General features: G+C 35.5%; 1 long non-coding RNA gene across 2 annotated transcripts in view; it reads right to left on the minus strand.

The window, feature by feature from the left end:
• Positions 1-2,787: 2,787 nt before the first annotated feature.
• Positions 2,788-25,302, minus strand: part of LOC125098420 (uncharacterized) — a 104,870-nt gene continuing 82,355 nt past the window's right edge. The window contains exon 4 of one of the 2 annotated variants that reach the window (XR_007126816.1): positions 2,788-3,120. This is a non-coding gene — a long non-coding RNA (uncharacterized LOC125098420). Of the gene's footprint in view, positions 3,121-20,167; positions 20,263-25,302 lie in introns of those variants that run through there. The other variant, XR_007126819.1, reaches the window with a different exon arrangement.

Below are 25,302 nucleotides of genomic sequence, written 5' to 3' on the forward strand. Positions count from 1 at the left end.
TTTATATCAATAGACTGCAAATTACACTAAATGGCATAAACATATATATGCATTTTTTCCCTCAAACCTAGGGAAGCATAAATATAAATTTTTAAAGGAGAATCAAAAGACTTGAGCCATTCCAGGTTGAATCCTTGCTTCATCAGATTTTCATAATTAGAGCAATTATCAAACTGAGAAATAATTTGTCTGGAACTGTTATTTCTATTATTTAATATTACAATAAGCAAACATGTAAGAACACTACAATCATTACAAAGTTAAGTCAGCGGCATACAGTTATAATTTCTCTTTTGACAGCACAGATATTACTAGGATTACATATATGGTTGAATTTTATAATTTATGCATTTCTTAAAAATATTTCATTTGCATTTTTAAGAAGTTTGAAACATTTTTGGGTTATCCTAAATGTTTTATTTCCTCTGGATTTAAAACACATCTGGTAGGATCATTTTGACAAAGTACTGCCTGATAGGCCCAGGCTCAAACCCAATCATATGGTCACTGAACAAATGGCCACCATATTTCTTAGATTTGTTGCAAGTTTATTCTCCAGTGTAGTTGCTCTTTCCTCATTTGGCCGTGTCCTGTCAGCTCTCAATTAACTGCACATTTATACTCTGTCTATGCTGAATACTGCTGCCTCTAGCTTTTCTTAAAAACATCCAGGACAGTGTCCACCTCACCTCCTCATATCATTCTCCCTGATGGGCAGTTTCCCCCATCAAACTTTATCAGAAATTATATGAATCTTTATGCTTCTGGCACTTTGAAATGCACAGCAGATACCCACTAACGAAAAACAAACAAACAAACACGGCTTAACCCCTCATTCAGCTAAAGATTGAGGGATGGCAGGTGATACCAGAGTGGAGACAAGCACACAAATGGATAATCTCATACAATAGAAAACATCTGACTGAGTGCTGGGTAGACTCCTTGGCAAAGTTTCCTGGAGAAATTACCACCTGATCTGAATCTGGAGTGAAAATAGCTTTTAGGCATAGAGATTATCTAAAGGAGAAAAAAAGACATATGCAAAAATACAGCAGAGTGAAAAGGAATGTGAATAATTAGTGGAACATATGACCAGAAAGAGAAGCCTTTAAATCTTGAGGGGAAGGAGTACCTCTGGAAGGAAACTTATTTGATACAATGCTTTGTTTTCCCATAATCTGATTAAATAGGCTTTCAATGAATATTTTCTGATTTGACTGAAGATTAGACTGGCAAACTCAAGGCTGTGCATTGTTAAAGAGAATTATTATTAAAAAACATACCAAAAGGACAGTGGACCCCTGAGATTTTTAATTTTTGAAATCTTAAGTTTCTACATTTGCAAACATAGAAACACTGATAGAGTTGGCCTGTTTCAGCTGAGACGTCCTTTCACCAGAAGTTATTCCTTTTATTTTTGTCTCGCTGAGTGTCTCTTTTCTTTGAAGACCAAATTTTATTTCCACACACACATACACATGCAGACACACACAAGTTGCATGTGTCTGCATGTGTGTGTTTTAACCATACCAAGAGAAATGCTTTGTATACAGAGATGGTTGGAGAACAGACCGCAGTGATACCCAGTGAGTGGCTCAACTCACATTCCAGCTAAGTGATTCTCTCCAAATTACCAGAGTTGAAAAGAAAATAATTCAAATGTTCAGCTTCAAAAAATGATCACAGTTCTTAAATGTCATGAACTTTTGGGCTGGTTTGTGAATGGTCAAATCTCAAATGGTAAATAAATGGTAAGGTTCTATATAGATGCCAAGTCTTACATTTCCAGAGTCTTCCAAGTATCGTTTCTGTTACCTACTAGGCAGAATTATTAAGTCTCTCAGTCGTAAGGACTGCTGCAGCAGAAAGAAAACTCCTGAATCGGTCAGTTGTCCTCCTTTTTGAGCCACCCTTGTCTATACTTGCATTAGGGTAAATATCCTAAAATTGACTTAATTGCAATACCTAAAGGCAAGTTTGCAGTATGTGAAAGTGCTTTGGAAAAAAATGAAGTGCTCTAATATTAGCAGGTCTGCCGAAAGATGAGTGACACATCAAAGAGATTTGAGCTGTTTTTTCCATGATAATGTACGGGACTCAAAGTCATCCTAAATCAAATCAGTTCTTTCATATATACACCCTGGTCTAAGCTTCAACAAAGCCCCAGGAATAGAAATTTAGTGTTACAATTATTAGCCAACACAAACAATTAGATCTTGACATAGTTATTTATTTTATTCTTTTCTCAAGAGCAAACTTCCTTCAAGGCCCTACAGAACTGTAAGGACTTAGAATAGCTGGAAGTACTATAACCTACTAGACCATGTTAATAATACTATCAGCATCATCACTCCATAGAAACACTAGAAAACAAAGAATTATAAAATGTGGTGAACTAAAATGTTTGCTCATTTACATTTTGTTTACATTATTGTTTTTAATTACAAGGTGATATACAGATTTAAAACCAGTATCTAGAGAATAAAAAGAAAATTGATCCCCGCCTTCCCCCACCCCCACTCCCTGTCTTTCTTATAGACAATGGGCATTAAAAATTGCATTTAAATGTGGATACCATAGCCATTGAAATAATATCTGGCTTCTGGATTTGATTTCATACTCATCATGGACTGCCTGAATGCCATGCTGCTTACTACCTGTAGAACTGATTTGCCTTTAACCGGTAGGCTAGAATTCAAGTCTTTTTTCCTCCAGAGTCAAACCGGTATGAATTCACACGAAATGTGGGAATTTTCTATTTACATCATTTCTTGGGAGTCTTAGCAGGCCCTGTGACTAGGAGTGTGTATCTTTAACATATGCACTTAAGAAGAAGTGACTTTTTCCTCATTGCAACATATCATGCATTATTAAAAATAACAGTTTTACTGTTAACTCTTCAGATTTCCAGGCCAGTCTTCTAGGGTTACAACTGTCAACGGGGATGGGCAGGTATGGTAAATGTGTTAAATGGGTCTGCCGGGGGCCGTGATGCAAAGTACAAGTCCTGTGTCGAGGGAACAGCTGCTGTTCACTTCTAGCCAATCGTCACCATGTGAGAATCTGAGCCCAGTGTTGTCAGAGCTTCCAAATTTTCAAGAGAAGCGGAAAACCCAGAGACTCATGTAAAAAAACAAATACCCTGGTGTTTAAATACTGGCTTAATTAAAAAAAAAATTACAAGACAAACAACATTTGTGGGCCAAACTCAGTCCACTGGCAGTCAGCTTACCATCGCTGCCACCCATCTATAATCACAACTTTGTTCTTTTTATCCACTGATTAATTTATAATTCACGTGTTTGAGCATTGATCCAAATGTGTCTAGGGGTGGTCTCAATAATCTGGATACATTTCCATTTTTGTCAGCTATTTGCCGATGCTGCTCAGTTTCCGTGATAAAAAGCAATTTGCCCTACTTACCTTGGTTTGTGGAGACATGTTTTACTTTTCTTTTAAATCCTAACTCATTGAAATATTCATATAAAATCTTGATTGTGTAAATAACTCCTTAAGAAGCCGATGATGAATGCAGTGATAAGTCAGGTACAGTTCCTAACAGCTTGCTCTCCAACATGAAGAGAAATCAACATTTTCTAAGGAATTGAACGTGTCATTATCTCAACTCAGTGTTTTTCAAGCTTTGTTCTATGGAACCTAAAGGGTTTGGAGTTCCTGAGAAGCCACATTATACAGATTAACTGCAGGCTCTCATTTGAAATGTGGATATTGCTTGAAAACAAAAAGTTTGAGAATATTTGTTCATCAGATTATAAAATTTAAAATTTGATCTGTAAGGAAAGGGGCCTTATCTTCAGACCAGCGGATTCCTTGCTGTCCACAGAAGTGTTTCAGAGGATCCATGAGCTACCCAACATGGAAAGAATCTGCAAATGGCATTTTTATTACTTTTATAATATTCTCCAAGGATCTGGTGAGCCAACATAGGCTATTTAGAATAAATGAGTAATGTTTAATATGGATTTGAAGTTAGAGCTACATAAATGATTCATTTGGAACTAACTGCAAACTTCTTAAGCCTCAGTTTGTTCATCTGTAAAACAGGGGTAAAATAGCATCTACCTCATTGTGTTGTAGTGAAGTCTAATTAGAGACAAGCAAATAGAAGGGGCACAGCACAACGCCTTCCATATAGTGTGCACTCCATAAATTATTTCTGTCGCTGTCCTTGTTATTGTTGTTTAACAAACTGAAACACATAGGGAAAACTGCAAGAAATTAATATACTATTTGTAAACAAGGTGATGCAGAAGCATAGGGGGAAGAACTATTTTTTTCTTGGATGAGTCAGTGTAGACTTCCAGAAGATGTGCCATTTGATCTAGGCCTTGAAGATGAGTAAGAGTCTGGCCAAGAGACAAGGTGGGCAAAAAACTTTTCAAACTGGGGGGCAGAAACAGTGTAGGTAAGACATCAAATATTTACAGGGATTGGAAAGCTCAGTGAGGGTTGACAAGGTTGCATAACTTACTCAATACGGGCCCGGAGAGAAGAGGCAGGAAATGAGACTGGAGAAGTAACCTGGAGTTAAAATATCCTGGGGAGTATGATTTGTAAGCATTATGAAGGCAATGAAAATCTTTAATAGGGCAATACGATCAAATTTTTAAAAAATTTTATTTATGTATGACAAAGAGAGAGATCACAAGTAAGCAGAGAGGCAGGCAGAGAGAAGAGGGAAGCAGGCTCTCCGCTGAGCAGAGAGCATGGTGTGGAGCTCCATCCCAGGACCCCAAGATCATGACCTGAGCTGAAGGCAGAGGGTTAACCCACTGAGCCACCTAGGCACCCCATGATCAAATTTTTTTTTTAATATATATATTTTTAAGATTTTATTTATTTATTTGACAGAGAGATCACAAGTAGGCAGAGAGGCAGGCAGAGAGAGAGGAGGAAGCAGGCTCCCCACTGAGCAGAGAGCCCGATGCGGGGCCCGATCCCAGGACTCCGAGATCATGACCTGAGCCGAAGGCAGCAGCTTAACCCACTGAGCCACCCAGGCGCCCCCCATGATCAAATTTTTAAAGGAGGATAATTCTTATGGTATTGTCTGGGATAAATTAAAGTAAAAAAAGTTAACCTATATTTGTATGCATTTAATATATGCTAGGGATTGTTTTACACAATGATCTTCTCAATGAACCTAAAATGTTCAGATCATCACTTCATGTGATATGTGGCAAAATTGAAGCTTCAAGCGGTTCACTATCCAAGAGCACTAACTAGCCAGTGGTGCAGCTGTGCTTTTAATCAATTTGAAAGATTACAACCCCCCTTTTAAATTTCCACTGGTCTGTGTGGTTGGGAAATAGGATATGGAATCTATTGCCGTTTGTCCAGATGAGAGGTGATATAGTCCTGAAATAAGAAAGTGGCAATGAGGATTGATATTCAGAAGGTATTTCTGAGAAGAATGAGATGTAAAAAACAAAAACAAAAATCAGATTCAATATAAAAAGACAAAACAGAATGCACTAGTAAAAGATAATTTAGAGGTTATAAGATGGGAGAGTATTAACACAAGTATTAACACAATCTGTATTAACACAGATGGGAAAGTATTCACGACTACGAATCTAGTAGATGAACAAGTGGGAACATTCACGACTAAGAATCTAGTAGAGGAGCAAGAATTTTTTTTTTTTTTTTTTTTTTTTTTTTTATAAAGCAGCATTGGCACAGAGAAATTTTAGAGTGTGGCACACTGGGTTTTAAGTGCCTCAAGGACATCCAAAGAGAGAGGTCCATATGGAAGTGGATATAGAGCTATGGATGAGAAGTGTCAGGGCTGGTCAGTTCATACCATGGTTGAAGTCCTGAGGATCAGGGAGATCACTCAGGTAAAAGGTGGGGAGAAGGGAGGCACTGATATCCATTTGGAATGATATGTTTCAAGCTTTCCTCACTAATTAAAGATCAAGGTCTTCAGGACAGTGTCTTTGTTGCCTGCACTTTTGAATCCTTCAGATATTTTTACAGTACAGTATACATAGTAAATAGTTCATAAAGTTTCTTTGAGTAAATAAATGAAAAGGGCATCAAAAAATAGAATCTAAAGAAAGGGGCCCAGAAAGGAAGTTGAGAAAGACTGGTTAGGTGGTGGGATGAAAAAAGAAGAATGAAAGCCAAAGGAGAAGGGTATTTCAAAACAGAGAGATGCATCACAGGGCTTGAAATGCTTCAGACGGGACTTAAAATAGGCCATTGGTTTCAGAATAGGAGAACACTGGAAAATGTGTTTCGTATTCTAAACTTATCACTGGAACTAATCACTGGGATTTTGGAATACATCCTTTCATGAGTTGGGAGTCAATCGGGATAAGGCGCGTTTCCAAAACCGCAATTTAGCAACAAAACTGGTAGTGCAGATCTAGTGTAAAAGACTAACAAGCAATTAACTGTACTGGGTTTCATTACAGGTGTCCCAATTTAAAGTGCTTCCTGCTGATAGGGGAGGCTAAGTGTCTATTAAAGGGAAAAAATGAAATAAAATATATCTCTATTGTGATTCTTTAACAATTAAGGATCCCCCAAGAATACATTGATTTGCTTAACTACTTAAAAATTTGGGAGTCAGTTACCATCTTCTCACACTGAAAAACACACTGAGAATGCAAATATACATAAATAAAAGGAGAGACAATTCTTGGGGAAAAAAAAGCAGATATCTTGATATTACTGTTTTTATGTTTCATGCCTTCAGGATTTATATCTTTCCATGACAAGCAAATAACCACTTAAAAACTCAGTCTAGTAAGAATCAGTATGTTGTCCCTGGAAAATTAAAGATTCATAAATATGTTATGCATTTTTGTAACTCAAATATTTTCATTATTCTTCCTAATCAGGTGGACTTTTTGGATAATAAATATTCAGACATACTCAATTATGTATGATATGCTGTTATAATATTTCATTGAATACTTTGAGACTAAAGCATTTAGAGACTAAAGCATTTAGAGACTAACGACACTAAAACTGAATAATAATTGCATTGAATAATACTGTTTTATTTTTAAAAAAATAATGTTAAAAAGGAAAAGCAAGTGTAGTCCTCTTTACAAAAATCAGGATAGATGTCCTCCAGGGTTTGGATACATAACAACACTTAACAATTTTATTTAGATAATGACTTATAAAGTCCAGAAATAACCATGATTCTTTTTTTTTTTTTAAAGCCCACAAGAGAATCTGACACCTCTGAGTTACTGAGCAATCATTGATCAAGAACTAGCACAGCCTCTTAAAGCCCGTAATAGCTAACGGGAAGTATAGCTATAGGCTATAGAGTTGGGGATTTAAAAATGTCAAGCAACACTAATAATTCATGCATCCTGGGACCATAAAGCCAGCAGCACGTCAATAATAATGACATGCTCTTTGGAAAACAGGTAAAATTAACATGCTAGTGTTTTAAGAGAATATTACAGAACTTTGGTGAAAGAAATAATTTTCTCTGGCATATGAGGTTGCTGATTTGGGTTCTATATGTTGCTGCTACTTATATACCTCCTAAATATGTATCCCAAATACAGACTACACATACTGTCAGTTGACAAAGGGCCTGACATGGCATAATAGCGAGGTGTGTAGGCAATAAAAACAAAGGCACAAAATAAGTATCAATACCTGAACAAGGAAGGTGTGCTAGAGGATACAAGTGCCTTCACATACAGGAAATATTTAAGAAAAGAGATGACAGAATAATGAAGGATACCTTTAGGAAGCATACTCTTCTGTTAAAATTTACAGAGATTTGTTATTTTTATTATTTCAAGATAGCATATTTTAGAAGCCACACTTAGAAGCAAGACTTCAATCAGATGTTTAAAAAGCTTCTAGGCTCTTTAGAAATTCTTTTTTTTTTTTTTTTCTTATCTCCCATGGTCTTCACTTTTGAAAGATGCTTTAAGAAAACAGCTGCATTTGAAGGGGAAGGGAGTACCGGACACAAGAGAAAAGGGAAATTGTGTTTTATTGAACGATTTTTTTATTACCACTCTGGGAAACAAAAAAAGTGACTATGGCTATCAAATAACTCTCCCTCAAAAAAATCTTTAGATCAATCTTTAATGAGAAAGAAAGGAAAAAAAAAATTCACCCAGGTCTTGTTTTATGCACACAATTCTATATCTTTTTCTAACATGTCAATATGCTCATGGTTCTTAAATTTAGCATTTGAATTAAATACCCAAGAGCCTTGAATGACATTCACCCCCCCATTAAAATATATATAGATCAATTATATGGCATTGATGAAATCCTTGATATGATTTGTGACCCTTTAACTAACGACATTTCCTCTAAAGTGACAAAATCACAACAAAACATAAAAAAAGAATGCCTCATTACAAAGGAACCCGCCATACATTATTTAAATCTTTCCCTCTGAGAGAGCAAGAGCTAGAATGCATACTGAGTAACTGCTACTCAACATGAAATGATTCTTTTTCATGGAACTCAGAGCACTGATTTCTGACTGGTCATTATGAGAAAAACAAATACCATCTGCAAATAATAATTAGAATGTAATATTATTTAAGCTTCTGAAAGAACATAAAATATGTATATAGAAGCTCTAAAGCTAATAAAAATAGCATGTAGATTACTTCAAAGCATATCACATTTGTATTCCTCGACTCATAATAAAATGAAACAATGTTAAATCCACTTTCTTAAGTCCTATTAAAAAATCTCTCAGTTGAATCAAGAATGGTTCAGCTCACTTGAAGCTACAGCCCGGCTTAGGAAAATTGCATTTTACTGCTCTTCTATTGATTTTTAGCAAATTTAAAACTGTCACTATCTGCTGATTCTGCTTATCTTTGAATATAAAATGTCCATAGTATTTACATAGCATTGAAAAATTACTGTTTCAATATATTGTATTTTTAATGCAACTCTCTTTTTGTGGTTTATATAGCTAGCTGGCTACCAAGAGGACACTTTGATGAGATCCTCCTTTGTAGCGTACAATGAAGTCTCATATTTTTCTTTAATCAGCAATGGCATTTTGACTGAAAAATAAAACAATTTCTCATTTCCTTCCTTTTCCCCCCCTTTTTAAAAAATGATCAATATTTCAGTTGCTTTGCATTTGTAGTTTTTAATAAAACTCAGTACTGGGTAGTTCAATTTTTTTATTTTAATTTTTTTTTATTTTTTCAGCATAACAGTATTCATTATTTTTGCACCACACCCAGTGCTCCATGCAATCCGTGCCCTCTACAATACCCACCACCTGGTGCCCCCAACCTCCCACCCCCCACCCCTTCAAAATTCTCAGATCGTTTTCAGAGTCCATAGTCTCTCATGGTTCACCTCCCCTTCCAATTTCCCTCAACTCCCTTCTCCTCTCCATCTCCCCTTGTCCTCCATGCTATTTGTTATGCTCCACAAATAAGTGAAACCATATGATAATTGACTCTCCCTGCTTGACTTATTTCACTCAGCATCATCTCTTCCAGTCCCGTCCATGTTGCTACAAAACTTGGGTATTCATCCTTTCTTTCTTTCTTTTTTTTTTTTTTACAGCTTTATAAACATATATTTTTATCCCCAGGGTTACAGGTCTGCGAATTGCCAGGTTTACACACTTCACAACACTCACCATAGCACATACCCTCCCCAATGTCCATAACCCCACCCCCTCTCCCAACCCCCTCCCCATCAACCCTCAGTTTGTTTTGTGAGATTAAGAGTCACTTATGGTTTGTCTCCCTCCCAATCCCATCTTGTTTCATTTACTCTTCTCCTACCCCCTCAACCCCCCATGTTGCATCTCCTCTCCCTCATATCAGGGAGATCATATGATAGTTGTCTTTCTCCGATTGACTTATTTCGCTAAGCATGATACCCTCTAGTTCCATCCACGTTGTCGCAAATGGCAAGATTTCATTTCTTTTGATGGCTGCATAGTATTCCATTGTGTATATATACCACATCTTCTTTATCCATTCGTCTGTTGATGGACATCTAGGTTCTTGGGTAGTTCAATTTTAAAATTATTTTCAAACAAACACAAATCTTCAAATTAGCTAAAACAAAGATATGAAAGTTCTTAGCTCACTGCTGAAAATTCTACCAAAAATGAATATATCACTTGGTTCCTGCTATCCATAAAACCACGTATATAAAGTATATATAAAATTCAACTTACAAGGCATTTGTTGAATGCTAGTCCCATCAATTATGCTTTATTTCCCTTTGATTGTGCAAATGATCTGTTCAGAAGATGAGTTTGGGCAATCTTTAAATATCTTGGTAAACAATTAATGAGCATCAATCAATATAAAATCAAATTTTTTTCTAACTCCTGTTGAATGTGATTTTTTTCCTAAAATAGACATTATCAAACAGAAGCTATAGATTCAATTGCTAAGCATCCATTAAAAATGTAGTAGCCACAGGGGCGCCTGGGTGGCTCAGTGGTTAAAGCCTCTGCCTTTGGCTCAGGTCATGATCTCAGGGTCCTGGGATCGAGTCCCACATCGGGCTCTCTGGTCAGCGGGGAGCCTGCCTCCTCCTCCTGTCTCTCTCTGCCTGCCTCTCTGCCTACTTGTGATCTGTCTGTCAAAAAAAATTAAATAAATAAAAATTTAAAAAAATGTAGTAGCCACATGTGATAAAAGTCATATCACTACGGCAAAAACAAAATTTGCATTCTTCATGCAAATTCATCATGATTGTATCTCTCAATACAGTAATACAACTACAGAGGCATATCACTAATTTTATTGTAATCATGAAAACATATATTATGGGGTTATTTTTTTAGGTACATGTAAAATTTTCCAGTTTTCTGAGGCTTGAATTTAACTAAAAACCATAGCATTCTGCCTACTATTTAAACTTACTTTACTCTGGAAATTTAAAAATTATGCTAATCAAGATAAATTTAATTTTTGTTGGGTTGTACACTGAAAAATAAAATATTTGAGAGAGCAGGCACACGCATGAAGGGTGGGGAGTTGGGGTTGGGAGGGGCAGAGGTAGAAGCAGACTCGCTTCTGAGCAGAGAGCCCCATGCCAGGCTCAATCCCAGGACCCTGAGATCATGACCCGAGCCAAAGGTAGACATTTAATAGACGATGCCACAGAGGCGCCCCTGTTTTGTATTGTTTTAAATGTGAAATCTTTCAGGCCCTACTGCAGACTTGAATTTTTGACATAGCTATCAGTTAAGGAAGAAACCGGGATGAAGGGGGAGGGAGTCAGGGTTCATTAAATGCCTATCATTTATTCATTCATTCCGCATGCTTTTCAACTTGTTCTTATTATGCATGGAACACTGTGCTACGGTGTGCCAGGAGCCCATCAAACTTCATACACATTAATTCAATTCAATTCATTCACAAACATTTTCCATACCTATATTTATTCAATAAAAAAGTGCTAAAATAAAGGTTAGCTGCGGTGTTTCGCATGAACAAAAATCATCTGATAGCACCACTGTGTTCCATAGACTTCTGTTACTGGGACGTAATTGAGAAGTTATGCATAATTCCAAGTTATTCTTTTCCTAAGACCATTTTTCTGTTCCTTTAGTTCCCAGTTTAGGGGCAATATGACAAAACAGAGTAATTGTTAGTACGAAGACAAAGATCCTTTAATTACTCTAAGATTTGGCTTTGATATATGCTAAGTGAAATTAAGAAACTCCAGTTAGTTGCTAAACATTACAGATTCAAGTTCTCCAAAGTCAATATTGTTTGTAAAAAAAGCACTTGAGGTATACATTGAAATCATCTTCACAGGAAAAAAAAATAATTTTGTAGTATTTTGACAAGTTATAAAAGTCTTGTTCTGTATGATTTTATAATTGTTTCTTAGTTACTATTTTCACACCTTCTTTGTGATTTTAGAAAAATTCTCAACTTACTATTATTGTTCTAACACCTGACAAAAGGGAAGTATTGGGAATTTTAGTATGCAATAAGCCAACTATTGATAATAATTTTATAAACCAAGTTATCAAATGTATCCCATCTGGTCACCCATGATAAGTGATAGAACTTTTCAATATATGGGGATGATCCGATAGTGTTTTTTGTGGCCACACAGGGCCACACGAGCAGATGAAGGGTATTCTTCTTCTCCACTACCAAGAGCTGAGTCCATTTTTAAAATAAGATTTTTGTGATTATAAAAATAATTTCATCTAATTTTATGCAATTTTGAGAATGAAGAAAAGTATAAAGAAATTTAAAAGAACAGACAAGTTATTTCATTATCTCTTTGAAGGTTGTTACCCACTTTAAATATAGTTAGATCAAAAGCTGCAGAAATAGGTGCAAATACAGATATGCACCCCCATGCAGATATAATGATTCATAAATGTGTTTCTTTTTTAACAGTTGTTTTTTCAATTGTCAGTTTTCATTGTTTCAACACATTTCCCATATTGTAAATAATCTTACAGATAATTTAATTATTAGTAATCTCTCTTCCCCATATAAGTGTATTATAATATATTTATCCAGTTCCATTTTGTTGGATGTTTAATTTGAATGAAATATTTATTTTAATATTACAAACAACATTGTCATAAATACCTCTCAATACAACTTTTGATCAGTATTCTAGTTTTTCCTTATGATAGATCTCCAGAAATAGAATTCATTGCTTCAAATGATACAAATATTTAAAAGTTCTTGATGCATCTTATAAAATTGATTTTTAAAGGGACTATCAATTCATTTCCACTGTCCCTGTTTTAAAGTGTTGATCCTACTGTATTTATATCATTTGTGTTTTCTAATTTCAGTAAAGTGTTGCTAATTTGGCAATTGGGAAGTGGTATCATATGTTGTTTAGATGTGTATCAACCATTAGCTAAAGAGTAAGCCAGACTGCATTAAAAATATGGGCTCACAGCAGATGGTGGGGTTCTGCAGGTGATCTGCTCTGGCTAGAATTTCTCACTAATAAAGGTATATAATTGGTCTTCCAAGTGAAGCTCCGGGCCAGATAACTATGGGAATTTTACACTGGGTAGTTTTTGAACTTGACCTCCAAACAAATAACCTCTCTTGGGGCAGAAAGAAAAGAATTTCCCAAACCCAAAGATCAGGATAGCACCCCCTTTGTCTTCATATTTTTATTTATTTAAAAAAATATTCTATTTATTCATTTTTAGAGAAAGAGCAAGGGGAGGGGCAGAGGAGGAGAGAGAGGGACAGGCAGACTATGTACAGAGCATGGAGCCCTATGCTAGGCTCCTTCCCAGGACCCCGAGCTCTTGACCTGAGCCAAAGTCAAGAATCGAATGCCCAACCGATGGAGCCACGCAGGCACCCCCTTTCTTCACACTTTTAAAATATGGGTTTCATGTTAAAATGTCCTCATAAATCCATAAATGGAGAAAATTCTTCAGCATGCAACCAGAGACAGAATCTATCCATTAATACTACAGCAAAGCTTTTAAATGCAATAGAGTTAGTTACTTTGCAAAACAGTATTCAATAAAAATAGAAGTTTTCTGCATAGCTATTGAATGATTTAAAAGGAATTTAATGTGATTGTCTAAAAACAACACTTCATCTATAACTTTACTTTGTTTTATATAGCTTTATATACAGAAACTGGCAAGAACATATAACAGTATCACTAATAACCAAGTTAGGAAATTATTTTGACTTTTCTGCTTTCTAATGAATGCAGCTCACTAACTATATTTGTCCATATTTTGGGCAATCAGAATCAATTAAATGGGTGAACGGAGCTACACTTACGAAATTGAATTTTGTTATTTAATCCAAACTTACCTTAAAAAAATCATTTAAACTAATTCCATATGATGCCAAAATGAATTCACTCAAATTGGTTACTGAATTATAAAGAAAACTTTAGACCTGCCAAATTCATAGAAAAGGTAGTATTGTAATTAACTGAAAGTTCAATCAAGAATCTATAAGAAACAGAAAAATGGTAATGTTTATTTGATAGAAAATATGTTCACTTTGTAAGGATCATAACTCAGAAGTGGCATATTTTATATCAACTCAAAATGGTAAAATGGCTTAATAAGAAACATTAGTTGAGAGTGTTCTAGAAATAAATTTAACTATCATGGAAATTTATTTACAAGTGAAAGTTTTCTTGTGTGGGCATCTGGAAATCTTTCCTTTAAACAGAACTTCAGAGGTTAAAAATGGAGAAAATAACATTCTCACGCAAATAATATCTGGATGGCATAGTTGGTTGAGCTTCTGACTCTTGGTTTCAGCTCAGTCATCATCTAAGGATCATGAGATTGAGCCCCAGATCTGGCTCCAAGCTTGGCAGGGAGTCTGCTTTAGACTCTCTCCCTCTCTGCCCCTCTGGCATGTGATCTCTCTCTCTCTCAAATAAATAAATGAATCTTTAAAAAAAAATAAAGAAAAAAGAAGGAAAATAAGGTTCTCCTCAAAATCTACTAATGCCCAGGGTTTATTTAATTATAAGTTTGGAGGGATATCTGGGTGGCTCAGTTGGTTTAGAACTGGACTCTTGGTCCATGAGCTCAGATCATGAGCTTGGGGTTGTGAGATTGAACCCCTCATCAGCTCTGTGCTGGGTATGGAGTCAACTTCAGTTTTTTTTCTCTCTTCCTTCTCTTCTGTTCTCCCTCACTTTCACATGTGCACTTATTCTCTTTCTCTCTCTCTAAAATAAATAAATAAAAATACTTTAAAAAAGAATATATTAATTATCATTTTGGAAAAATCTGAGAGGAAGGACTTTCTAGATAATAAGTGACATAGCACGACCTCACCTTGTTTCTCTAAATGCTATGGAATAATGATAGTGTGCATTTCTTATGTGTTTAATAATTTCTAGACATTTGTACCATGTTTGTATCAATTCAATGTTTGCAATAAAGCTCTAATAAACAGTGACTATATTGGGTAAATTTAATACATTATATGTGTTGAGGATCATCAGAAATCTTATGTTAGAACAGCTGGTATAGTTTCATGTGTTGTGCATTTCGAAATGAAAAAATGGGTCCGTCCTATCCAATAAAGATGAGAAGAACCCCATTGTTTCAACACATATGTTGAAACCAACAGTTCCTCCAAAACTTCCTAGGAGTATGACAAACTTCAAATGTACTTCAGTAAGTTCCTCAGAAAGAATTTGATGTTGAACAGTCTTAAGTCATTTCAAGTACAAGAGCTGCCATTAAGAGGTCTGAGACAAATAGTTACAGACTGGGTATTTTTCTGTAATTGTGATCCAATTTCACACTGGTTTTAAGGTTACAAAAGCTCAGAGGGTATTCCTGATACATGATCTCATTCTTCATCGGATGAGACCAGCCCTCATGAGTACATGTTGCAATGAGACTATCTTTAAAATTGAAGAGATTTTTATGGAAGTAGGAGCAGAGTAATGTGTCAGGAAATATACAAAGGATTATTAATAAAGCACAATGAACATAAGAATCAATTACTTAAGTGTCACAGGTTACCAACATCATAATGATGACATACAACTTCTTTCAGCCTTCAGTTATGTTTTTAAAAGCTTTGGAAAGAAATGCAATTGACCCAATCTATCATGGATAGACAGACTCATGATCCTTTTCCTCTGCAAAACAAGGAAGACTTTTTTTTTTTTTTTAATTTTCCACTATTGGACACTTTTCCAAAGTTTAAGGGCTATAGAACAAGTGGAATAGCTTTTATTTTATAGTTGTGTCAACATTACCCAATCATGGTTATAGAGCTGGTTATTCTTTAACTTCTCTTACACTCTTGGGAACCTCTGCCCTCCAAGACATAAAAAGAGAAAATGAAGTTGCATTGTAGTAGAAGAGATTAAAGCTACATATAACAATTTCTAGACAGAAAGAATTGTTAAATTTTGAACACAGTAAGAGAAATTGATAAGTCTCTGCCTCTCCCACCTCCTCTCTTTTCCTCTCTTCTTTCCTTCTTACCTCATTAATCATCTTAAAGACATTTCTCTCTAAAGTTAAACTGCTTGGCAAGCTTGATCCCTTTTTACATGAGATTTAATTAGATGAAAACATTATATTTTAGATAAAAAAATAAAAGTTTAAAATAAATCAAATTACCTAGTATGCTCCCTTAGTCTTTCTCCTCAAACTGTCAATAATTACCTCAGGAACAATTGCTTAGAAATTCAGTTTGTGACTTAGAACTCTCAATTTTTTGTTGAGAAATATCAAGAAAAAAAGAAGAACCCAAGTTACCATGAAAAGATTCACATTTGCTAATTGCATTTACTGGAGACATAAAGCTCAAATATGTAGTTCTCATCCTCTTCATCACTAGGGACACTGAAAACAATCTCAATAGAAAGGTGAGATACAAAATACAGAAATATCTCTTGCTAAAATTTGGGTTCAAGCAAACAAACAAACAAACAAAGGAGAATGTAGTTTTGTTTTTTAATGTTACCACTTCTTTCATATCAAATCCAGAGCTTCCCAACTGGTATGTCGATACACCCCGATGTGTGCAAATGGGCTGTGTGTGTGCCAGGATAGTGATGCCTACAACCCTCAGGGCTTCTGGGTTTGGGCCTGGGGCCCAGACCTTCCTTAGCTTTCAATCTCTGCTGGAAGAAGCCTTCTATTTTTTTTTTTTCACCCCAGTGTGCTATACAAATGCTATTTTCAATGAGTGTTACAATGTGGAAAAATTTGAGAAACCCTGCTGTATAATATACATGGTAGATGGCAGTGTCAGTGGTAGTAGTGGGAATTATCCTAATTACAATGATAAATATATAAATGTAAGCTTATAAAAAAAACCCATGGAAAGAAGAGAGATACCTTTTTTTAAAATTTACCAAATTAATAAATATGTTTTTATGTGATGCAATCCTCTTCAAAAAATCCCAGGGAAACGTGAACAGTGAAGGAATTTATTAAAAGCTTTAACTCTCTTACAACATGGTGATTAGTAAAAATCTCCTTCATTCTTATAAATAAAACAAAAAAGGATATTTTTTTGATATCCTAGTTTTCTTTAATTGCACCATTCCATGGACATATAGACCAGTTCTGAGAAAGCCCATTTTCTCCATGTCTTATTTTTAAAACTACAAATGAAATTTTAGGAAATCTCCAAGTTAAGCTAGTTCATTTGCTTTACTGGGGCTCTAATGTGTATGTAAGAGTTTGTTTCTTAATTCCCACGTAGTGATTTGTATATTTTTTTCTGATCTTTGGAAATACATCCACAAAAATCACCAAAACATTCCTGGCTCTTGTTGAAAATTCTTCCATTTTCCAAAGCATCTCCACCTACACAACTGTTTTGCTCAAACACAACAAACAAACAAAACTGTTTATTATTTTGTTTTCAGTTTTTGTATGTGCAGAGTTCTATTCTTAAATTGGACTTATTTCAATATGGTCTTTTATTGTCCTTAGATTTGATTTAGTAGATTTTGCTTTTATTTTATTTTATTTTATTTTATTTTTAAGATTTTTTATTTATTTGACAGAGAGAGAGAGAGATCACAAGTAGGCAGAGAGGCAGGCAGAGAGAGAGAGGGGAGGAAGCAGGCTCCCTGCTGAGCAGAGATCAGGACCTGGGATCATGACCTGAGCTGAAGGCAGAGGCCTTAACCCACTGAGCCACCCAGGCGCCCCTAGACTTTGCTTTTAAAAGAATTTCCTTGTTGGGGTGCCTGGGTGGCTCAGTGGGTTAAAGCCTCTGCCTTCGGCTCAGGTCATGATCCCAGGGTTCTGGGATCGAGCCCCGCATCGGGCTCTCTGCTCTGCAGGGAGCCTGCTTCCTCCTCTCTCTCTCTGCCTACTTGTGATCTCTGTCTGTCAAATAAATAATAATAAATAAAATTAAAAAAAAGAATTTCCTTGTGAAATGTAGCAATTTGATTGTATGCATGTGCCATAATCTGTTTTTTTTTTTTAATATGGGAGTAATACTATGGAGAAATGAAATACCAAGAAATCTAAGCCTTGACTACCACATAGGATTAAAAACAAAAATGTAGATTAGAAAACATCACCTGCCTCAGGGCCATCATTTTAACTCACCACATTTCATATAAACATTAGGTGTACTAAGAAGCTGACGATGTTTGAAAACACTTCCACTACCACAAGTATAAATTTACAAGTCATAGGCATTTCAAACCTCTGTTTCTTAACATCCCATAAACTGCAGATAAATTACACAGAAATTTTAATGTATAGATTTTAAGTGCCAGTCACTATGTTATTGTATTTTATATGTCATTTAATTTCACAGCTTGTGAAATAGGATCTATTCTCCTTACTTTACTCTCCTACCTTGTACAGCTTGAAATATGCATAGGATTATCAAAGTGAGGAGAAAAATGCCAAGTTCAAAAGATAAAAATATCTTTAAAATGAGTTAAGAGACAATGAAATAATCTGTTGCCCCAAAGACTATAATAGAGTAGGTACATTAAATTCTATTCTTAATAATTAAGTAACAGTAGTAGTATTTCCTACAGAAGAGGGGTAGGTACAGTTCTATTTCTTGTGTTATATCCCTAATTAAAATGAGTATTTCAGCAAGTGTTTGAAATCTAAACAGACTAGAATCAATGCTCTTTCAAGAGAATGTTCATAAAGTTCAACTTTCTTAAAAGATTTCTCTCAGAGGAAAGGCAAAATCTTAATGATTGAGGTCCCAAGGGTCCAGCTCTATCACCACAGACATTAATATAGTAGATGTAAATGTCAAGGTTTAAAATCCAGAGTGACGAATACCCATGGTTAAGGACTGGGTTTTAAGAAAAGGATTCATAATTGTTCCATGTAACTGTACCCTATAACTGACATGGAGATTGTGATATATGGAAATAGATCTAGCATGATTGCTATAATCAGTGTTTGTAAAATACATTATAAATGGATGCATGATTTTTCACACAACCCAATAGTTCTTACCATTCTAGGAGAGCTCCAGAGGTCGAAAAGTATTTGGTTTAACCTTTTACCAACCATTTTCTAGCAAAATATAGCAGTCTTAGATAAAATAAATTTTTGTGCTTCCTGTAACATACATAAAATGTAAACGTCTATGTACTAGTCTGTACACTTAATTCCTGTATTGGTTGAGACAATAAACTATTAAAAGGGGGGAAAAGGTAAAAATAAAAAATACAATGCATTTCCACTTAAAATGATAGGACACTTAGTGTTCAGAGACTCAGGGGTTAGCCTAGAATGAATTTCTCATCAGGATATAAATAGGTTCCAAAAGGTGAGAAATGGTGTCTGATCATCTGAACTCAACCATTATACCTTCAGAGGACATAGGAACCCATCTGAAGTTTCCAGTCAGACTAAAAACACCTGGACACTCATTTTTGACAAGGATACTGATGGCTCTTTGGGGATGATCATTTTCAATTTGCCTAAGAGACAAGTCGCTATGAAAATAATGCTTAACTGGAGAGTTCTGGAGACAAGCATAGCAAGTTGGGACACATTTGCAGAAAGAACACTGAGACCGTGTGTGTTATTATTCCTATATCGCCAACACCTGAAATTATACCTTATACATATTGGGTATGTAGGTATAGTATAGTATACCTAGTATAGTATATACTATATATATATACTATATAGTATAGTATAGTATACCTATACTACCTATACTAGTATAGATGAGTCAAAACAAGTCATATTAGTACGTACATAACTAGCACATTGATTAGTACATACTGGTCACAACTCTCTATATCTGGCAATACTTGGATTCAATCATTTGTCCCCAAACTGCTATCTGCATTCAGGTAAATCTCAAGTCAATTACCTGAGATCTACACATGTAAAAAGTGTTATCTCCACCGGAATCAAGTACCCTAAACATCATGGAAGTGAATGAATTTAGGGTCATAACGCCCAGCTTCCCACATTGAGTAGGCATCGTGTGTCTAGATATTAACTGTTGCTCTAAGATCTTTCCCAAACCTATCTAAACATGAGAATCATTTAGTGTAATTATTTTTATAAAAACAAAGATTCTCAAGTTTCCTTTGGAAATTCAGACTCCAGGAATCTTTATTTTAAAAACAAACTTCAGATCATTTTTATGAACAGCCAAGTGTGTGAAAAGCTTTCCTTAAACCTCTACCCCAGTTTTCAGACAGCTCCATTAGAAACTTCTATGAATGAACTCATCTGTCCAAATTTTGGCACAAATGATCTACAATAGCCATCTTCATTTATTCAGTCATGCAGTGCTTATTCAATGATATTAATGAGCACCATATGTGAGGCACCTGGGGGAAATGAAAAGAAGGGGCTTCACACATATTCCTGGGACTCTTGGTAAGATAACATCAGAATCTAGATTCACTGTGGAGTGATGGGCAGTCACTGAAGGATTCAGAACCATGAGTGTGACATAATCAGATTTGAGAGTTGAAAATATCACTCTGGGAGTAAAGTTAGACATAGAATGGAGTGGTAACATTTGATTATGTCAAGTAAGTAGTAAGAAGGCTATTCCTGCAGCCAACCAAGAGAGGATGAGAATATGCACCAGGTATTATGCTGAGCAAAACAAGTCAATCAGAGAAAGACAATTATCATGTGATCTCTCTGATATGAGGAACCTGAGAGGCAGGGTGGGGAGTCATGGGGGGCAGGGAGGGAAAAAAATGAAACAAGATGGGATTGGGAGACTCTTAACTTCAGAAAACAAACCGAGGGGTGCTGGGGGGTTGGAGGGGAGGGATAGGGTGGCTGGGTTATGGATGTTGGGGAGGGTATGTGCGCTGGTGAGTGCTGTGAATGTGTAAGACTGATGATTCACAGACCTGTACCTCTGAAGCAAATAATACATTATATGTTAAAAAAAAAAAAAGAATATGCACCAGGACAAAGGTAATCCTGATAGAGAGGAGAATGGCATAGGATTGTTTCAGCCAATTTTAGCACAGAAATAGTAGACAAAGACAAGAAAACACATTGAAAGTCATATTTATTTATTTTTTTCTCATAATTCATCTTTCAGTTTAAAATTTTCCATTTCTTTTCTTTCTCTTTTTTCCCCTTTTTAAAAAAAATTTTTATTTTTTTTTCAGCGTAACAGTATTCATTGTTTTTGCACCACACCCAGTGCTCCATGCAATCCGTGCCCTCTCTAATACCCACCACCTGGTTCCCCCAACCTCCCACCCCCCCACCCCTTCAAAACCTCAGATTGTTTTTCAGAGTCCATAGTCTCTCATGGTTCACCTCCCCTTCCAATTTCCCTCAACTCCCTTCTCCTCTCCATCTCCCCTTGTCCTCCATGCTATTTGTTATGCTCCACAAATAAGTGAAACCATATGATAATTGACTCTCTCTGCTTGACTTATTTCACTCAGCATAATCTCTTCCAAACCCGTCCATGTTGATACAAAAGTTGAGTATTCATCCTTTCTGATGGAGGCATAATACTCCATACTGTATATGGACTACATCTTCCTTATCCATTCATCCGTTGAAGGGCATCTTGGTTCTTTTCACAGTTCGGCGACCGTGGCCATTGCTGCTATAAACATTGGGGTACAGATGACCCTTCTTTTCACTACATCTGTATCTTTGGGGTGAATACCCAGTAGTGCAATGGCAGGGTCATAGGGAAACTCTATTTTTAATTTCTTGAGGAATCTCTACACTGTTTTCCAAAGTGGCTGCACCCACTTGCATTCCCACCAACAGTACAAGAGGGTTCCTCTTTCTCCACATCCTCTCCAACACATGTTGTTTCCTGTCTTGCTAATTTTGGTCATTCTAACTGGTGTAAGGTGGTATCTCAATGTGGTTTTAATTTGAATCTCCCTGATGGCTAGTGATGATGAACATTTTTTCATGTGTCTGATAGCCATTTGTATGTCTTCATTGGAGACGTGTCTGTTCATATCTTCTGCCCATTTTTTGATATGATTATCTGTTTTGTGTGTGTTGAGTTTGAGGAGTTCTTTATAGATCCTGGATATCAATCTTTTGTCTGTACTGTCATTTGCAAATATCTTCTCCCATTCCTTGGGTTGCCTCTTTGTTTTGTTGACTATTTCCTTTGCTGTGCAGAAGCTTTTGATCTTGATGAAGTCCCAAAAATTCATTTTCGCTTTTGTTTCCTTTGCCTTTGGAGACATATCTTGAAAGAAGTTGCTGTGGCTGATATCAAAGAGGTTACTGCCTATGTTCTCCTCTAGGAGTCTGATGGATTCATGTCTCACGTTGAGGTGAAAGTCATATTTATTAAAAAATAAGTGGATATTAACAAGCATCAAACATTGATAAATCATGCCGTTCACCAAAAATTAAGTACTTAAAAAGTTTGTGGCCAGGTTGGAGATACAAAGGTGTATACAATAAAAATCCCTATTCTCAAGCATCAACTTTCAGCAAGAGAATCACAATTATATAGAGACAATTATAATAACACAATATTTAAAAGAAGGGCTATAATGATATTATTAGAAAGTATCATCCTATTAGGAAGGAGGAGATACATTTAATGTTTTAGAGAATATGTATGTGAGAACAAAATAAGTAAATATTCCTTTCAAAAATAGTCATTTCTTGCATAGTCTTCTGTTAATTAAGGAATAATTTTAAACATTTATCTATAGTCCATTCTCTTTGAAAAGGAGTGATAGGTGGCTGGGTGAATATTACTGGTCACAATAGATGAGAAGAGGCATACAACTCCAACAGTAAAATTAAATCCAAAAAAGCAAGGAAGACTTCCCAGAATATTATTTGCAAAAATCACTATGTTGTGAATCAAACTTCTATTTAAAATTGCTTTTCCATATTACTCTATTGAGGCTTTCTACTTAATGAGATGTCTGGCAGGGAAGATTTGGGGAACATTTATCCAAAATGCCAGAACTGCTTTCCACTTTGCTAAAATGCTAGCAAGAAGCTTTGAAAGTGGCAACACGTTTGCGAGACATCATTGTCAAATTTCCCCTAAAGGAATAATGTGAATAGATAGTTAAGAGAGCCGTGAATCAGATTGTCAATGCCCGGCTTATGCTATTGAGTTTCTGCAAACATGTTCCTAATTTTGCAGTCACTTCTCCAATTTAGGAATGAATTCCACTTTTTGAATTATTTTTTTACAAGTGTTTAATCCCACATGACCCTTGATTCTATCATTCTATTACTCACCCTACTCCTGGATAATATGTACATAAGGAATGAAACCAATTTAAAGATTATCAATCCAATACAAAAGTAAATAATAATAATAAAAATCGCTTGGCAACAATCAGAATGCATTCAAGTTGAATTGTCTGCGAGACTGGATTACCCAGTGGGCTAGGTGATCTCTCAGTGACTCTGTGTATCAGTGTGATAGACTGCTACATTGTATTGGTGCTAATTTATTTACACATTCATATCATTTCCCTTTCTGATAAAAGTATGTGTTTTTGGTTGGCATTTGCTATGTATTTTCATCTTTTATCTACAGAAATATTTGGCACAAAATTTAGGCTCTCAATAATTGTATAATGGATGGCTAGTTGATTCCCTAAATGAATCAGTGAGATTCTTTTCTGTTTGATTGTTTGTGTTGGGCCTATGTGCTTTCATTTACATTAGTTTTTCAATTTGGGGTTGATGAAAGATTTGATTTGAAATTCTTTAAACTTCGATATGAACTGAAATCCATAATGTAATAAATACTGAATTAGATGCTTTTCCATTCTAAATAAATGAACAGATATATTCTCACAATATTGATTTTTTTAAAGATAATATTTACCTGAGCACTTTCACACTCTCAGGATATTTTTTTTTTTAACAGGAACAAAAAAAGTTACTAGCTATAAGCTTGAGAACTATCAGGAAAAAAAATATCATGAAAAAAAAATAGTAAAAAAAAAAAGTAACCTAGAAGAAAAATATGTGAAGGTAAGAAAAATAACAGTCACTGAGACTTCCAGAAATAATACAATTATTCAGTAATCCCTTTCCAGTATTCATCCATTTGTTCAACTGCATTGTCTTCCAATGTTCTCTAAAGGGTAATTAGGTAAATACTTAGCATTCTCATACTAATAATTTAAAAAAGGTATTCTGCCACTCAGAGAAAATAAACAATCTAACAAGGGAACGAATGCTAAAGAAAAGAATAGTCAAATCAGATCTAAGGGGAGAATGAGCATAAAAGAAGCAAATAACAAAACTAAGATGTCAGAATACAATATAAATAATTGTACTTTAATCTATAAATAAGACAATAGCTCAAGATAATTTGTACTGCCTCCCCATGATCTCTATTATCATTTACAGTGAAAACAGTGCCATATGAAATGCTGTAATTTGTATATGAAGATGGTGCTATGACCCATCAGCACAAACCTACAAAACCGCTTTGTTTTTAGAGTAGGAAAGGGTTGGCAATAAATTCATTCACACACTCTCATCTGGTCCTCTTGTGAGCAATGGTGTACATTGGCAAGTTGAAGTTACAGCTGCAGTCAGTGAGCCCAGAACAAAACAAAACAAAACAAAAACCCAGTGAGTGAAAAATCAATCAGATTGTAATTAGTGCATAGGGGAGACTGAATACCCTAACCTGACATATTAGTCCCAAGTTCTGACCAACTAAGCTTAACTATCCAGATGGTGTCAAAAAATGCATCTCTATTTAACCCAGGGTTTAAAAAATGGTATTGTGATACCGTGATGAATTTCAAAAAGCATCCCCAATGCTTCCTCACTGTACATACTTCAGCATGCATATTATAATAGAGCACCAGGCATCACTTAACACTAGGACTATGAGAAAAGAAGAGGAAAATGCTTAGTATGTTTCAACCTTTTTTGATGGGAAAACACAACCCAAGTAATATTTTGAGTGGTTGACTCCTATGGGCCAGCCCAATTACTGGCTGGTGAGTTTGATGTCCCCACAAAATAAAAAAAGCAAATTTTTTGACTGAATGCCTCTGGTGGAAGAAGGTATGTTTAAATGATAAAAGCATAATCCAGCACAGGTCTTACAGCCAAACATGAAGAGGAACTGTCACTGATATTCAAAAACTACCCCATGCCACATGCTATCCCAGTTCCTTTTATAATATATTTGATTCTAACAACAGAATTACATGGTAGGTATTATCCTCATTTTCTAGATAAGAAACTAAATCTTGGGGTAAGAAACTAATCCAGGGTCAAAAATCATGAAGGCTTCAGAAGATGGCTGCAAAGAGTTACTCCAAACTCCATGATTGTTTTTACATAGAGATGATATAAATATAACCAACCAACTTAATAAGATTCATATAAGTTGTGTTATTTATATTTTCCAG

The sequence above is a fragment of the Lutra lutra genome, chromosome 4 (assembly GCF_902655055.1).
Source record: "Lutra lutra chromosome 4, mLutLut1.2, whole genome shotgun sequence".
In the NCBI taxonomy this organism is placed as follows: domain Eukaryota; kingdom Metazoa; phylum Chordata; class Mammalia; order Carnivora; family Mustelidae; genus Lutra; species Lutra lutra.